Source organism: Camelus dromedarius, chromosome 15 (assembly GCF_036321535.1).
Source record: "Camelus dromedarius isolate mCamDro1 chromosome 15, mCamDro1.pat, whole genome shotgun sequence".
NCBI lineage: Eukaryota > Metazoa > Chordata > Mammalia > Artiodactyla > Camelidae > Camelus > Camelus dromedarius.
In genome coordinates, this window is record NC_087450.1 from 21,572,624 (window position 1) to 21,590,461 (window position 17,838).

The 17,838-nt window shown below is 41.2% G+C and overlaps 1 long non-coding RNA gene across 1 annotated transcript in view; it reads right to left on the reverse strand.

Moving 5' to 3' along the window:
• LOC116157489 (uncharacterized) overlaps positions 1-16,640 on the reverse strand; it is a 94,507-nt gene extending 77,867 nt beyond the window's left edge. The window contains exon 1 of the long non-coding RNA XR_004141591.2: positions 16,476-16,640. This is a non-coding gene — a long non-coding RNA (uncharacterized LOC116157489). The remainder of the gene's footprint in view (positions 1-16,475) is intronic.
• Between the last annotated feature and the right edge of the window lie 1,198 nt (positions 16,641-17,838).

Consider the following 17,838-nt stretch of genomic DNA (forward strand, 5'->3'; position numbering starts at 1 on the left):
AGATGCTAGAGGCTCATTGTCTTGCAAAATATTCAGGTGCCTCACGATGATCTACAATAATAAACCTCCAGTGCTAGAGCAAAACAGAGATAAAAATGTGAAAATATATATATGCATGTATACATAAAATGAAATATAGATGCGGTGCGAGAGTGAAATCACCAACACAAAGAGGAAGCAGGTAGGAGGCAGGAAGACAGCTTCCCTTCCAATCATGTGAACTGAAAAATAGAATGGATGCTCATTAAAGTAGTTTACCAGGACTCCAATTTGTTCTGTGATTAAGAGGTATTGGTTGGAGGAGATTGGTGGGGGAGATCAATATACTTATCTTCACTCTTAATTCTTCTTTAATGTCTCTGTCTCCACAGGGCAGCCGATTCAGAGATGTAGAGTCAATTTTTATCCACCAGGGGGCTGCACTTCAGGAAAGAAACAAAAAACAAAAAACCCTAAACTCAAAAACACAAAGATGGTTTGGGCTATAGCAGATAAATCAGGTTGACACCCAGCAGATAAATCAGGCCGTCCTCAAACTCCCAACTTTTGTTCAACTGCTGTCTTGTTTCTGGCCAACAGATGTGACAGGGATGAGACACAGAGGATGGAGAGAGTCATGGAGAAAGTTACTCCTCGATCTTGAAATGAGACGATGGTGTAGAGCACCTGACACGCACTTGCGCACCAACCCATCCCCAAGGTTATTCCTCCACAGCTCGAGGGAAAGGAGTTGTTACCTAAACCTCAGTGGTGCCATCATCTAAGGCCCGTAGTAACCAGATCCACCTTCCTCTTTCCAGGCCTCCCTGGTTAGATATCTCTGGAAGTGCCTCTTAGCCAGGCATGATTCTGCCCTCGAGGGCACATGTGCAATGTGTCAGGGGACACTTTCGATTGTGGCAACAAGGGGGAGGAGGGCTACTGGCATCTAGTGGATAGAGGCCAGGGACACTGCTGAACATCGTACAGTGCACAGGACAGCCTCCCACAGCAAAGAATTACCCAGCTCGAAATGCGCATAGCTCTGGGACTGAGGAGCCCTGCTCCACAGTGATAGGCGTGCCTTGATGCTTCCACCCAAGTGGCTGATGGCACAGCTCCTGAACTCTGGATCCTTGACCCAGCATTATTTTAACACTGTGAAATGTAGAATTTCTCCTGCTTCACAATATGTATGCCGCATAGATCTAAGTATAGGGCCACGCTCTCTGTCACAGCTTTTCAAAAAGAGTTGGGGTGGAAAGGAGTTGATTTTTTTGTTATTAGAAGCCTTCTGCACCTGTAGTTTTATGTGAATGCCAAAGGCTGTGTGTTCATGAAAACCTGTTCCATTTCCTGAATACATGGACAACAATTCCCAGACTGCTTTGTAGTTGGATGGCCGTGTGACTGAGTCTTAGCCAATAAAATGTGAAAGGAAGTAACAGAAGAATTTCTAGGTCTGACTCAAAAGTTTATCACAAGATCCTTTACCCTTTCTCTTTCCCTGACTCCTGGTCATATACCAGAGTCCCAGCAAAAGAATCCAAGGCTGAAAGGTTCATGGTTCTGGCAAATGAAAGGAGCCCTGGTCCCTGAAGGACTACAGTGAAGACCACTTGTTAACCAGCAACACTTGCATTGGACTTTATGTGAATAAGAAATAAAAGAACCCACTGAGAGTTGGGGATGGTTACATCTGGCATTACTTAGCTTAAATTAATATAGCATGCATGTATCATTCTAACTTAAAAATGATAATTCAAATACAAATAATTAAAAGTTACTTTAAAAACTTCTGTGGAAAGCATGCTGCTGTCAAGTTTCTCTTCTAAACTTTCTATAATGCCACTGGGCTGCAACCAGGAGCAAGCCCATGAATTCTCTGATGAGGCGTAATAATCACTGCAGACAGAAGCGACCTCAGACTTTAAAGTTCTCATGGAAGACAAGAGACTTTAGCCAGCATGGCAAATCCTGGTAATTCCTGTCACAGGAAGGCAGAGTAAGCACCAGGGGTGCCACTTCTTGGGAATGGAGCAAAAAAAAAAAAAAAAGGCTGGCCTATACTTCACAATGTCCAGGGGGATTTTGAAGCTGCCATTGCATATGTAAGCACACGAACTCTCCATCTGATGTCTTCTGCCCAAGGACCATCTACAGGATGTATTAAGCTCTACCACTGAACATGTACTTAAATTTTGTCTCCCTTCAAAATGTAAAAGCCCCAATAGTAGAAAATATTTTGTGCAGGGCAGATATTGTTTTAAAAGTGCACAGGAGGATGACTCTGGGAAATCTGGGTTCTAATTCTGGCTCTGTCACCAAAATAACTTGGTCAAAAGTCATGACCACCCTGGAAGTTATTTCCCTCATCTGTAAAATGAGAGTATTGGAATAGAACAGGTGAATGTCAAAGACATTCTAGCAGAAGATGTGTCTCCTTTAGTTCGTGACTTCGCCAACCTTGAATCCTTCATAAATGTTCAGTGTAAGAATGAAAGCACCACCGTGCTTGGAGCACAGGGTAGGAAATGTGGACGGCAGTGGACCAGCTAAGCTCAGCACTAAACTCCAAAAAGCTCTAAAACTGAGAACTCGTTTTGCTTGCAGAGTGAGAAGGGACTGAAGGGGGATGGGGATGGAGGGAAGAGCGAAGCAAGAGAGGATGAATGGCAAGTGTGGGGAAGGCATGCTTAGCCTCATTCACAACTGGACGTGATGTGGGCTCTGGCTGCCACTTAAGCAAATAGTTGTTTGCATTCCTCAATGCTGAAGGCGAACAAATGATGGTCCATCAGCAATGATACAGCACGTGAGGGTCTGGATAACCACCTGTGGCTGGCTGGGCAATCTGATAAAATATATGTATGACATTTCAGAGACTTGTAAGTCTCTGTGTGTAATGCAATGCCCACTTCAGCCCAAACTTCTGAACTTGCAGCAGATGCCCACGGCTCAGATGGCTTAGTTAATCCCCTTCACAAGGGGAGGGCAGGGGGTGGTGTGAGGCGGCAGGGTCCAGACAGGGAAAAGAACCACGGATGCAACGCAGAGACCTGCCTCTTTCCGTAATCCCCACATAAACCCCCTTCAAGCATCTCTCCCTTCAAAAGATGACCATACTTATCAAACCATCAAGAAAGGGGAGAAAACAAAACAAAACAAAACAACAACAACAACAAAAAACCCCACTTCCTTTCCTGAAATGCGTGCTAAATTCAGGGACCCAGGTCTAAAACTGTATCCCCAAGATCAGCCCGAATCTGGCCAAACATGATGTTTCTATTTGAAAGTTTTAACCTGCCTGAGAAAGAAGTTCTTACTTCACAAACTCAAATGCGCTGATTAAAAGTGAGTGCCACAAACACACACTCCAATTCCATCAAGAGCAAGTCAGAACCCACACCCGAGTTAACAGGAAACTCGGTGGAGAAGAGTCAGAGTCGCCACTGAAACAAAAGCCCGTGCTCTGAATGCCAGCTCAGCAGGCAGCGCTCGCCTTTTCAATGGGACTCGCTCTTTGATGTGTGTTTTTTAACCGCGACTTTCATGTGGTGACGGAAGAAGCTAGGAGCAAGGTGGTAGCATTATGTGAAGACCAATGCTTTCCGATGCCCTTTGCCCTGCAACAGCACCAGGCAGACAAAGCAGAACCACGTAGCTGGGAGAAGCCTACCTGTTTTTTAAAGAATATCTGTGCTAGCAGAATCTAACAGGGTGAGAAGGAGCACGCTCTTCAATGGCAGGAAAAAAATTTTGGTGGGGCCACTTAGAGAGAGAGATTTTGTTTAAAATGAGAGTTCACTTACAGCCTCACTTGGATCATAACCCAGATTAAAATTATCTGTGTCCAATTAGCTTAAAATAAAATGTCTCTGTGTGTGGCCAGTCTTTTGCACACTTATTTTCAGGAGAAGTCCCGGAACCTGGAGCCTTGGGAAACTATACAGGTGTGTCTTATTTTGCATAATCGAGACATTCTGGGGAAGCTGAGTGGATGTGAAGTGGTATTTTTACAGATGAGGCGCAGGCCACTTTTAAAGCCTGTCACTGAAAACTCTAGGTTTTGACGGGTAAACAGAACTTTTGATACTTCTGGTTTTGCCTAAGGAGGCTGATTTAACCCGAGGGATGTGAGCCCACTGTTTAGGGTTCTCTTAAGGCAGCAAGCGCCTACAGGGGAGCTTTTTAAGGCCACAAGAGGAAGGAGTCGGAAAGCACCTAATGCCATTAGGTAACTCTTAGCTGCTTCATGGAACCACGTACCACAGGACATTTTCTAGAACTGGGATGGTGGCTGTCTGTGCTGAGGAGCCCTGAGAGGGGGAGGGGTACTGTGTCCATACAGCAGGATGGGATGTGATTCCCGGTTACATTCCCGCAGAGCCCACGCTCCCTGAAAGCCAAGAGTTCAGAAGGTGGTGGTCAAACGTGGTCCCCTTAGCTGGCACGAGAGACGCTCAGACGGAGCAAAGAGCCCCTCATGTCCTCAGGGGCCACGAGAGCTGGAAACCAACCGTTCAGAGCTGGACTGGTAAGAAAGCCGAACAAGTGGGAAGAAGACAAGACGAGGAAGAAGAAAAGGAAGAGCAGGAGAGGAGGAGACAAAGCCGCAGGACTCTTCAATATATAACAGTAAAGCCTGAAGGGACACGTGACTGAACTCGTGATTTTTTAAAGGATTGGTTACATGTGAACCATGAACAACGCCCTGGCCATTAGTATTAGGGGTCTGCCCACATCCCTTGCCCTATGCTCCATCCCATGAAGCTGAAGGAAAGTATTTTTAGAACAAATAAAAGAAAATACTACTTTTTACAGAAAGTAGCAAACTGAGTCACCAAGAGATGGCTAATTGAAAGCTGAAAAAGATATTTTGGATATTTCTCCATTATTTATTATGCCCAGTAAGCCACTGATGATACTGAAGTTGTAAGAGACTTTCCAGATTTTTGAAGCACACCTCCATTCTTCTGATGACAACAGCCTATGCTCTATAAGCCCCTGTGATGGCATTGATCCCACCATATTTCAGCAGGTTTTAGAGTTCCCACTCATGAAGCACTAAAGGTGGCTCCTGCCCACCTTCCAGGCACCCCCCTGGTCCCACTGGCCCCACAGGAGGGTGCCTGGACATTCCTAGTTCTGCCTGCCCTCCCACCCAGACACCAGCTTTCACTCCCTGCAGCCTCTGGGCAACTCTGACCTCACTTGTGAAACACAGCCCAGCTCTCCCCTTTCCTAGATCACCCTCACTGACTCCCTCCTTGGTTAAGGGCTCTCTCCTGCACATCCTCAGCCTCTAGAAGTTACCCTCCCCTGGCACACGTCCAGAGAAACTGCAACTACCTCTTTAAGTGTCCATCCCTGGCCAGCCTGGGAGCATTCTGGGGGTGGGGAGTGGGCCTTCGGCTATGTTGTCCCAGTGCCCTGCACAGTACCAGGCAGGCACCCACCTGTTACTGCTCAGAACTCGCTGCCACAGAGGAGCCAGCAGGTGGTTCCACTGCATCCCTTTGCTGCCCCATCTGGAGGCATCCTCTGACCCAAGCCAACGCGTTTTACGCTCCAAAAGCATGGAGCCCAGCAGTATGACGGGTTCTCTCATCTTTTTCGCCCCCGTTTGATGGGCTGTTCTTCATGAAGAAGGTAAAAGCAAGAAAGCGAATTAAATGGACAAACATCCTACTTCAGATTTGGATATTATATTGTCTTCAGAGAAGTGTTTCTAATGTTCTGTGTTATAGAAGACCATCCACTGCCCACAGAAATGAAATGTCGGCACAAGCTTTACATTAAGTGAAGTGACACAAAACTGGAGAGAGGGTTTCTTGTGGTTTGAGGAAGGACAACTGAGGAGAGCTTCATTTAATGTTAAATAGTAAATACACAGACATCCAGGGACTCACCAGTGCACTGCGGGGTCCCCAAACTCATTTCAAACCCACACAGTGAAGCTACCAGGAAAAAAAATGGATATTTTCTCTGTTCCATGACCATCTGGCTAAAGGGCGCTAAACTCCGCAAAGCTCTTGCATTAGCAGAAGGCAGCCAATGCTTGGTGGACAACAGATCTTTAAAATGCTGGGCACCTCTGAACAGAAGTCTCCCTCAGGCCTCTACACCTTTCATCACGGCCTTGCAAAGGCGCTCCTTAAAGTGTGCAGATCCTTAAGCCCTTGGTATTGACTGGGCTTTTCTGGTCTAAGGGCTCAGGGATCGAACCCTGCCCCTAGCCCCGCTCCTAGTCTGCCATAGCATCCTCATGGAACCCCAGGGGAAGGTGAGTATATCACATGTTTCTCTGGGGGACAAGGGGAGCTAACTATCCAAAAGCACACTGCCTACTCAGGACACACTGTGCATTGAAAACGTGTAAGTGCTCTTCCGCCTTCATGAAGAAAGTAAAAGGAAGAAAGCGAATTAAATGGACAAACATCCTACTTCAGATTTGGATATTATATTGTCTTCAGCGAAGTGTTTCTAATGTTCTTGAAGCTTGCCAATAATGAAAAGGGTATCCCCCCAATTGAAATCCAAGTAAATACACTGTAATTGGTTTAGAGTGCTTTTAATACTAGTGTTCTCACATTTTAAAACTCTTTTTCCCAAGTTTCAATAACATGTTCTTGAAAGATACACTCTCTAAGTAATTCTTTGTCCTCAGGAAAACACTCAAATCACTTTTTTAAACTGATGGTCTGGCATCCTTCCAGAACTGATTTAGAAGTTATGGCTCACACCCCTTGTCTGAGTCGTCTAACCTTGGCACATTCTGAAGTCCCAGGAATAGGGCTGGCAGTTGGGAAGGATGGCTATAAAAAGAGAGAGCTGCTTGTATCCAGCTCTGTTCAGCAAATTTTGCTTTCATGAAAATCCTAGAGAGTCCAGAAGACATTGCCAAGATACCTACAGGATTGCACTAACCTGTCAGACCATTCCACATGCCAGCACCCTTGAAACAATTAAAATCTGTAGAGTGCTTTATAGCTTGTGAACACTTTCATATCCATTATCTTATTTGATCAATATCATAAACTGGAAAATATGCAGAGCAAATATGATTACCCCCACTTGACAGATAAAGATACTGAGGCTCAGAGGGAGTTATGTTCAGGGTTACTCAGCTCATTAATGCCTGAGCTGAGAAAGAAACTCAGTCTCCAGGCAGCCGGTTTGGTTCTCTTTCCACTGTATCATGCTGCCTCCTGAGAAGCCTTTGGCTCCAGCCCATCAGTTTCCAATCTGCTTCTGATGATGGCTAGATTGCTCGTAGCACTGGTCACACTGGACCAAAGAGAAGAGATCATGGTCACAGTGAGGAATGCCACCTCCAAGCAGAATTCAAGTAGGCTTTAGAGATATCGATAGAGGAAAAAGCTGCTTTACCCACAGCATCTTAAAACTCCAGCACAAGCACTCATCATTTTCACTAATGTGCAATTTCTCTCAAAGCTCTTTAGAGTTAGGGGGTTGCTTTGCCTACTGTGAGAAAGGCATCCACCAAGCTAAATTGGGCCCTCGGGCATGCACCCAGCTTTCTCAGAAGCCAATACTGTTTAGATGGAGTCCTTCCATGCACATCTCCCAGGATGGTTTTAGACAGCCTATGAGTATACTTTATCTCCTTTAAAACAAGTAACCTAGAAAATGAAATAACACATATTAGATTAAGCTCTGTCCCATTTGGCTAATTCAGAAGTTAATGGGAGGTCTCTTTTGGTCATTGGTATTGGCAGAGACACATTTAGTGAAACTCTCGTGGGAACCTCACACAGGTACAGTAGCAGCTCTTACCCATAAATTAAGACTGGCATGTAAAGGCAGCTTTTTCCTCTCAAAGAGGGTGCCATTCGGGTTTCTCTTGACAAAGGCCCTGCTTGCCAAATGCCCCCCAAAAATACGAAGAATAAGAGAGATAGGGCAGGGGAAAGAGATAAGGAGAGAGGCGGGTGTTGGAGGCGGCGGTGGTAGAGAGTGTTATCTTTGAAATCAGAACACAAAGTGGAGAGAGAAGATGGGTCAGATCATGAACATACAATGGTGGGGCCCACTGTGCATGAGGATTAGGGAAACAAACAATTAATTTCACCTCCTTGAACCATGTGCAGTACCAGCACATGGACCATTTATATTGGAGATTTAATACAGAACACTGATCTATAATTATTCCCTGACAAAAATGTTAACTTTAATAATAGTATAAGCATTTAAAAAAAATCAAGCTTGACTCTTTAATAACTTAAATCCCAGTCTCTATTTTCAAGCAAATATATCCAGAATCAAATCATTCCCTGAAAACACATTCTGTCTAATCATTTCTATGATCTCCTTTTCTGCCACAGAATTGATGAAGCTATTCCACCTGCCTGACACTTTTCCAGGAGTGAGGCCTCTCTGATAAAGAATAAAAAATGCAACGTCCTCCTCACCTCCCTCTCAAATGCACGCACCATGATGAGAAGGCAGTTCATATTGGGAACTGTCAAATCACTTTATGTCATATTTTTGTATTTGTATTTATAAATGGAGAAGGTCTGTAGTTTTTTTTTATTGTATTATGTTACTGTTTTTCTCTATTTTTGGTATCAGTAATGCTAGCATCATAAAATTAGGTAGTTTTCAATATTTTTCTATATTTAAGAATCATTTTAAATCAATCGGACTTTGAAGGTCCCAGGACTTGTTTCGGTACTTATAATTTTAATTAACTGATTTTTTTATTGAAGTATAGTCAATCTGCAATGTTGTGTTTATTTTCGGTGTAGAGCAAGTACTTACACTTTTAATACAGTACATCACTTTTTAAAGTTGCACTTAGTTAGTTACTTAGTTTCATCTACTGCTTTATTTCTTTCTAATTATTCTCAAACAATTTTGGTAATTTATATATTTTCCAAAATATTGAGGTTTTCAAACTTTGGAACACAACTTTGCATGATTCTGTTATGATTTTTATTGTCCTTGAATATATTCTTAATTTAATGCTCTCATTTCTAACTTTGTTTCTGGCTTCCCCTTTTATTAAACTGACAAAGTTTCACTAATCAGTAAAATAATTTACAAAAACAAGTTAATAAATAATTTATTGTTATAGATACTGTATATTCATATCTAAATACAATTTATATGATAAATATAACTATTATATTATTTTACAAATAAAATTAAGTAGTCTTTCCTAATACCTAGAGATGATTAATCACTTTCACTATTTTTAGGTTTCTGATTCTCTCATTGTTTTTATCTTTATTATTCACTTCCTCATGGTTTAATTTCCAGAGTTTTACTTTTAATTCATTTATAATTATATTTTTATTTAGTTCCCCAAGGGAATGAAATATTGAAGGCTACTACTTCACCTCTGAGTATAGCTTTGGCTGACTTATAAATTTTGATATATAGCATTCTCATATTTATTGTTTACTGAATCATGCACAGTTTTAAATTTTTCATGTTGTTTGAGCCATAAATTAGGTCCAATTGTCTAAAATTACAAAAGTAATCTTTTTTAAAAAGCACTGTACAATAGCCAGAAGAGAAAATAACTATTTATTCTTAATCACATTGATTCCAGTTAAGAGGAGAGTACTTGTTACCATAATCTGCTACTTATTAGAACCTCAGTTTTTAATCAGGTAGTTTTGTCTATATGCACATTGACACATTATCCTACTTTGATTTTTTGGGAGTTTGGGACTAAGTTCTAGAGCATAGAAATTAAGAAACTAAGGACTTCAAAGAGAATTTTCTATGTATAATATTTTTACTAAAATTCCCAATGAAAACAGAAAAAAATGGACCAACAATTTTCACATATTATTACAATAAAGAAGGGTAAGGGTGTTTTAAATAGAGGACTATAGACAAGAGCAACAGAAAAAAGGAAAAGTGAAATGAAGGTCATTTATGCCCAAGTGATACAACATAGCTTCAAAATGAGTTCCTAATATATGAATTGCTATGTGTTTCACTTTGTTATTTTCTACCTTCCTCCCTCTTTTCTATCACTTCCTTTCTTCCTTTTCTTCCTCCATCCCTATGCCCCCCACCCACTTCAATAGTGCTCACAAACCACTTTTAGTGAGGAGAGCTGACATCCTTCATTGGATTCGGGGTCTGATTTATGTAAAAGAATCAGCTGTATTCACCCACGTCCCACTCACAATCTGCCACTATTCTAGTCATCAGAAATAGAGTCTCCATCATTCCCTAAATGGAATGGAGTCTCTCCTTTTCTCAGCATAATTTCCCCGTCTTAACAGCATGGCCACAGTCCAACTAGGAAGCAGGTTATCTCCCTCCCACCCCACTTGGGGATGATTGTTATAAAATACTGAAAGTTAGCGCAAAACATTGAAACTGCCTAAAACATCCTGGAAGGAACATTAAACAATAACTTAGTGAAAGGAAATGGTCTAACTGCAATAGGCCAGGGAGTCAAATGCCTGTTAGGCACAAAACTCCAATGAAAGCAAAGCAGAGGGCTGACTAAAAAGCAGGAAGCTGGTCCTACAGCCTATTCAACCCTAGGACTCAAGCACTGGCCGGCATCTCACCAAGCAGCCTCGTGGATGGGTAACAAACTCCATTTAACAAATGAAGACTATGAGCATTAGATAGATAAAATGACTTTCCCAGAAGTCAGAGCTGTGATTTGTGTCCAGGACTTCAGATCACAGCCCTACTACATCTCAGGTACATCTGCCACCTTTTTAGAATCAGCTCCACCAGAAAAGACCTATTTCCTGGCCCTCTGTGCAGATGCGCTTCTCTGTGTCTAGACCTCTGGTCTAACTGCTGCAGACTCTGGAATGTTCTCTCTCCCTATTTCACACCCTGTGTCTAAATTCCACACATTCTTCAGGGAGGAGGCCAAGTCTCATCTCTGCCACATGTCTCTCCATGTGATTTCAGCCTCCCCTACTCTTCCCTCGCTGTGGTTGACTTAGCAATGAACCACGCTTTGGCTTATGACTGTAAGTGGCTTGAGGGCAGGTGCTGTGGGGTTCAGAGTGGATATGGTGGATACAGAGCACCAGTGGAGCGGTATGCCACCAATCCCAGAAGGTTTTAGTTACTGAAGAGCAACACGTGAGGAAAAAAAAGAACACTGAAAACAAGAGAAACCAAGCAGTCAGTCAACTGCAATCTGTCAACTGAGACAGCCCATCAGTTAGGAATGCCTACGAAACTGATCAGGGCAAATATTCCAAGACACTATCTTCCCTTAAGAATTCACTTCCAATAAATCACTCTTTATATAAAATTCCAGTACTTACCATTGTATCTTTACCTCACACAGATGCATTGCCTAATGTCAACAAAAACTTCCCTAAATGGTTATTCTAAGTATCTAGTACTTTGTCAGTAATTAGGTGGGTTTTGAGGATTTAACCTGAAATTTTTATTAGGATCTGAATCTTACTTTCAGATGCTTTTTTCATGGTACTCTGAATTTTCCAACTTTATGTGCATATTTTAATCAATATTTTAACACTTTACATAATGTTTGAGAGACTGCATCATTTTTCCAATTTTCTCCCAGAGGACAGTGACAGTTTTTCTTGTGCTTTTAAAGTATCCACAAAATACATTAGTTATATTAGATATTGAGTTTATTTCCTTTCTCAGTAAATAAAAGAGAAAAAATTTCTCCAATTTTCTAAAAATTGCAATTGTCACACAGGCACAACCAAACAGGTCCAAAATTTACACAGCACTAAGAGATCCTGTCCTGTGTTTGCACGCCCAGCCTAACCCAACCTTTATTCTACTGTGATATGTGAGAAAATTCTGACATCTTTCTAATTTGTATTGTTCTCCTTCCCTGTCTGTGCCTAGTTAGTAGGCAGGGAATCTAATTCCCTAGGAAGCATATTATCTGAAACTTACAATCTGTATATGCCACAATGTTTAATTTTTTTTCTAAGTTTCCCCTCATCCTTTCTGTCGATACCTATTTTTAAAAGTCATTATTGCCTTCCAGCTGTCCAAATTTTCATCTCATTTTTCTCTTAAAAACTGACTTAAAGCAGGAGGTCAATATCTCAGCCATCATTAATTTCATGCCCTCCTCTTCTCATTTATTCACTGGTCTTTTTTCTCTAGAGGATCCCCCCTCCTTTTTTTCCCCCTTGATACGTTTATAAAAGGTCTCTTTACTCCACCTAACCTCTTTTACTAGCTGTATCTCATTTCCCACTTTTGCGCACCTTATCTTTTCTTTGCTAACTTTAAGTCGTTCTGTCTATTTTTATACAGTTCCTGCCTCCTCCACTCCCAGGGCAATTGTCCTGTTACACATGGATCTCGAGCAGCCCTTGGGGATGGCAGACTGTATTTTTACTGGAATTCTAGAGGCAGAGGGGCCCTGCTTCCCCCGTGCTCTGCCCGGTTCTCTCACTGCCACAGACGGAGAGAGGCTTCTGAGCTCTAATTATATTGTCTTGGGCTACTTCTCACCTATCTCCAATTATGAATCTTAATACTTATTCCCATTGTATCATACATATTAGATTTCCTCCCAATGTGTTTTTCAACTAGGAATAGTACCTTGTAGGGTTGTTATCAATGATCACATTTCTAAATAGGCAGTGGAGAGAATGAAAATGATTTACTCTATTAGGGTGAGGTCATTTGCATACTGTTAAGTGATTTGCATGCTGTGTTTCGGCGGCTTCCCTAGGTTCATCCCTTCCTAACAAAGTGTAGCTTATTTTGCTCACTATAAAACTGTCCTTTATTTTCCTCTCTCACACCACCCTCTCCCACTGGAGAATAACACCCACTAACACAAGCGTGACATTGCAAGGTAGTCTCTATCTTCTGAGCTAATGTTCTCTTTGGCATAATTCATCATCCCCTCTGATTTTTCAGGGATGGTGACAATGGTGACTCCCCTAATATCTGAATGAAGTCCTCCATAAATATTTTGCTGAGTGATTGATATCTCCTCTAGTTATTTTTCTCACACCTCTTCCCCTCCGAATATAACAGATGGGATTCCATCATCAGAAGCAGATGCTGTGGAAAAAGTATCAGGAGCCCAGAAGCCCTCGTTCCAGCCCCAGCTCTCCCGTTAACTACCTCTGCGATCTCCTCAAGTCACTTAACCTCTCTGGGCCTCCATTTCCATGTCTGTAAATTGGAGATGAAAATACCTTCTTCAGAGACATACTAAGGTGATCAGAAAAGATACATTTATAAAAGTGTTTCCTAATATAAAGTAGTTTGATACTTGGAATTTTGATACCTCTTAGCTAAGCCATGTAGACTTTTCAAAATCGGATGAAATATAAATTATTTGTTTCACCCACTCCCACTCCCTCCTTCTTAGCTTTGCATAGTTATAAACAAACAAGCACACTTCTAGGAAGGTCAGTTACATTTTGAGAAATTTTGAATGGTGAATTGTTCAAACACTGAACAAAAGGATGATTTTAACCACTCCCACCTCCATCCTCTTCCAAGTCTCACTAGCAACCACATTCTCCACCTTTATTTATATAACTTATGCGGGACCCTGCAGGGAGAAGCAGGGCTCTTGTTTGATTTTTGACTGAGCCTCATTCATTGAAGTAAGGTGTCAGGGCTGCCTGTGGATCTGGAAAGCATTTGGGAAGTAAGAAGCAGACAAATGTAAATCTTTTAAACCCCTGTGATAAGCAAACTCTCCTCAGTTCAACATATAAATATAAACACTAAATCAAATCAGATGCTTATACATTTTTTAATCCCATCATAAAACATTTTGTTTTGACAGCTTGGTAATGTAAAGTAAAAACACCGACAGCCAAAAGAATCAGCATCTTTGCCTGCTACTACCTGAAAGTCTTTCCTGTATATAAATAGCAAAAAAAAAAAAAAAAAAAAAAAGTATGTTTATGTAAAGGGAAACACTGATTTACTAGAACTGATTGCTTCATAGTCTAATTACTTTTCAACTGGCTGTTCCAAATTAAGATGTCATTGATGGCTTTTGGTGATATATTTCATTTTAAGCAAATTTATTCTATAATAGAGCACATCATAATGGAAAGCAGAGTTCCCACTCTTCCCTCCTCTTTGTAGCCTGATATCTTGACAAGTAAATTAAATTTAGCAGTTAAAATGCTTCCATTAGTAATTTTATTAAGTTAATTAAAGAATCTCTCTTTCTGAATTTTAACTACCTTCCTTTCAGAACAATGTTGATTTCTTTTTTTTTCTTTTTCTAATTTCATGTATTTAGACACTGTGATATATTCTAGGACCAATCAACAACTCTATCAGTATCACATTTCTATGGGCAAGATGCTACCAAGCAAGTCAAGGAAGAAGAAAAAAAAAAAAACCCTCCAAAGTCTGAAAGAGATGATCTGTTTCATATCACAGAAGAACTGGGGTTTTAATATCTTAAAAGAGGGAGGAAGAGAAAAAGGGTGAGACGAAAATATATTTTTTAGGCTATTTGTGTTCCTAGGAAAAAGCAGAACTAACCAGTGTCTCCATACATATAGGGTAAATCATAAATAGTTCAAGTAGTGTTTAGTTCATAGATGGAAGTAGAAAAACTAACTCTTTTTTCTTACTCAGTAAGTGTTCAAGTAGTACTGAGCAAGATTCTGCAGCTGGAGAAGCACAAGTTAAATGAAGTCTTGGGGCCTCTCCAGGGTATGGTATTTTGAAAGAAACCAAATATTTCTAAGAGATTTAGAGCAAAAAGAGCTGTCTCATTGACCGTTGCCCTTTTCATGTGGTTGGTGTTCCTAAACTCAGGAATTACAGAAGGCATTTTTAGAACTGGAAGGGAATGTAGAGAAAATGTTATCTTATCCTACGTGAAAGGTAAGGAAACTGAGGGCCTGGGATTAGTATCATCGCCACCACCAATAATCATAACAGCAACTATAACAAAGGTGGCTATTTATTGAACTCATCGCTGTGAAGCTGCATATGCATTATCTCGTTAAAAAGCCCCATGAAGGGATCCTCTGAATGTCCCAACTTTATAGATAAGAGAAATAATGCCTAACAAAGATTAAGTAACTTGTGCAAAATCTGTATATGACTCCAAAGTCCCACTTCTGTAACTTGTTCACATCACTACCTTAGATGAATGACTTGGGATCGTACGACTAGTCAGTGCTTTCTCCAGAGTTAAAGCTCAGGACACCTGCTTCCCTTGTAAAGAGCTCTGCTCTTTACAAATTAGTCCATATGAGGAGAGCTGGAAATCCAGTGGTTGGGGCTGAGATGTGGGCACTGAGAAGACACTATGATTTATTTTAAAAGGAACCTCATGGCCAAGGTGCCTCGTGGAATATTTGCTTTACGGGTAAAACGTTACCAACGTCTGTGTCCATGTGTTTAGACCCAAAGTGACATTTCATTTAAAAACAGGAAGTCCACCTTTCACTCATTCATTGAAGAAATAGAGATCTAAGAATACAGGCCACGGCAATTACTATTAACACTTCCCATCTTATCTCATTTTCTAACACCCTCCACCCACCCCCACTGGCCGTTGACCTTGAATAGCCCACTCTGAGAGCTTGAATGCTTACTGCTCAAACCCCATCATCCCTCTCCAAGGCACTCCTTCCACTTCCTAAAATCCTCATGCTACATCCTTGCTGAGTACAGTTGTTCACATTCACCCCTCAGATACCACCCCACCCACTTCTGCCCTTTTCCTTTGTGGGACTGAATGCCTTTCATAGCCATGTTCCAAGTTTACTGCTTTTCTCATGAGAATAGCATGGCTTTTTTCCTTTCTATCCTTTCCCCATTCTTCAGATTCTGTTTCCAAAAAAAAAAGCCTAAGAACAGAATCTGGCAACTCATAGATGCTTCCTGACAGAACAGAATAGATGAAGCCACTAAACCATTTGATAGTTCAGATGGGAGAAAAGACTGAGAACACTTCATTCATATATATGTATCCCTTCCCTCCTTTTTCACACCGGGAAAAGCTAAAATGCAAATGTCTACCCCAGATGATCTTTGTATATTCTGGAGGGCCCACCCCTCCCCTCCCTCCCTCTCTCCCTGCCTCCCTCCCTTCCTTCCTTCCCTTCTTCCTTCCCTCCATCCCCTCTTTTCCTTCCTTCCTTCCCAACATCAAGATAAACTAGGACTGACAACTTTATTGCCCTTTGTCCCTGATTTGATCCCTTGTCATCCTGGATATAGGTTTTCAAGTTGGCACTCCACAATTTCTGAAGCACAAGAAATTGGGAAATGTTCCTGGGAGTTTTTGTGAAGGATGCTTCCTTTATTAAGCATACCTCTCCCCCAAAATGATGTCTTTAGAAAGAATCTAGCACTCTGCAATATCACTATAATTAATAGCTAGACAGACAGACCCAGAGGAAAAAGAGACTGGATCACCCAATATGTTTTTCGAATTAGAAATGGCCCTCCCTGCCCTGCCCCTTAACTGAGAAAGCCTGGAAGCACATCTTCTGCATACCTGACCACAGAGCAAACATGTTTCATTAGAAATTTACCTCTTACTCCTTGATGTCCTGCCAGTCATATTGTATCTATTCTTTGGTGAGGACCTTTTTCAATTATATTGAAGATCTTCTTGTTTTTTATGTGGATTTCAAGTCCAGTAGTGAAATCTGTTTCGTATTTATAATCAGTTTTCAGCTCTGGAAGGAGCCCAAATTGGTAAGTCCCTGTGAGTGAAAAAGGGGGAAAAATCAATTTAATTAGGCAATCTGAGCTTATAGAAGATGAGCAAAGATAACTCAAAGGGGAAAGATCTGCAAAAATCAACATTATGTCATCTCCTCCCACCCCAGTCATGCTGACCCAGCTTTCAACCTGGAAAGTGGTCAATTAAATGTACAGAACCACAAAAGAGCCATTGGGATTGTGAAATTATGTGGCAAAATCCCTATTATTTGTCTCATGAAAAGAAAAATGAGCGATTTTAAAATAAAATACCAGAGAAAAGATGTAACAAGTTTGATGTAGTCAACATAGTCGGCCACAGTTGTGAAAGATTCGATAAGCTTCTTCTTACTTGTCCTTCACCCTGGAGGCTTCTGAAGAGGCCTGAATATCTGGCTTATAGTGAGTGATGCTACTTGAAATGAAAAGCAAGGAGATTGCAAATCGCTCTTCTGCACAGGCTTGGAATAAGCTACCGCACGGCTGATGGACAGATTCAGGTATTTAAGTGAGTGTGATTTCCAAGCAACAATTTCTAAACCTTACATTGTCGTTGACCTCCATCACATGATTGGACATGTTTACGAAGGCACACACAGTAGAATGAAATACACTTGAGAAAAATACTGAAGTCATTTTCCAACACCACAGCAGTTTTACTGCAAAATGAAGCCATGTTACCCCCATCACCAATAAGGTCCACCTTTGCACCGTTCTTCTGCTTAATGGTCTGAGTCCATTCTATCAGAGGAACTTTCTGTTTCAGGAATCCAGCTATGGATTTGGTTGGAAGAAACCAAATGAGGTAGATAATCTGATATGTGTGCTCAGTAAGGCTAAGTAAACCAAGAAAGGATTTGAAGAAATGGTACAAGACTATACTTTGTCTTCCATTTTTCCTCTCTCTTTTCTTCTTAAAGTAAAAGATACCAGGAGAGTAAAAATCATCCCCAAATAATTATTTTCCCTGTTATCTGATTGGCCAGAAAGCAAAAGCAAATCACCCAATTAGCAGACTTTTAAATCAAACACAATTAACTGTACATTGAAATATATGTTCAACAATTGCATGTTCAATTAAATAGCTAAAAGCAATTGAAAACCTCAACTGCACACTGAAGCTGCCTAGGTCTGCTCAGATTTCCTGCTTCTTCATGAAGGTCCAAGATAGTCGCTTCCTCGAAAATTAAA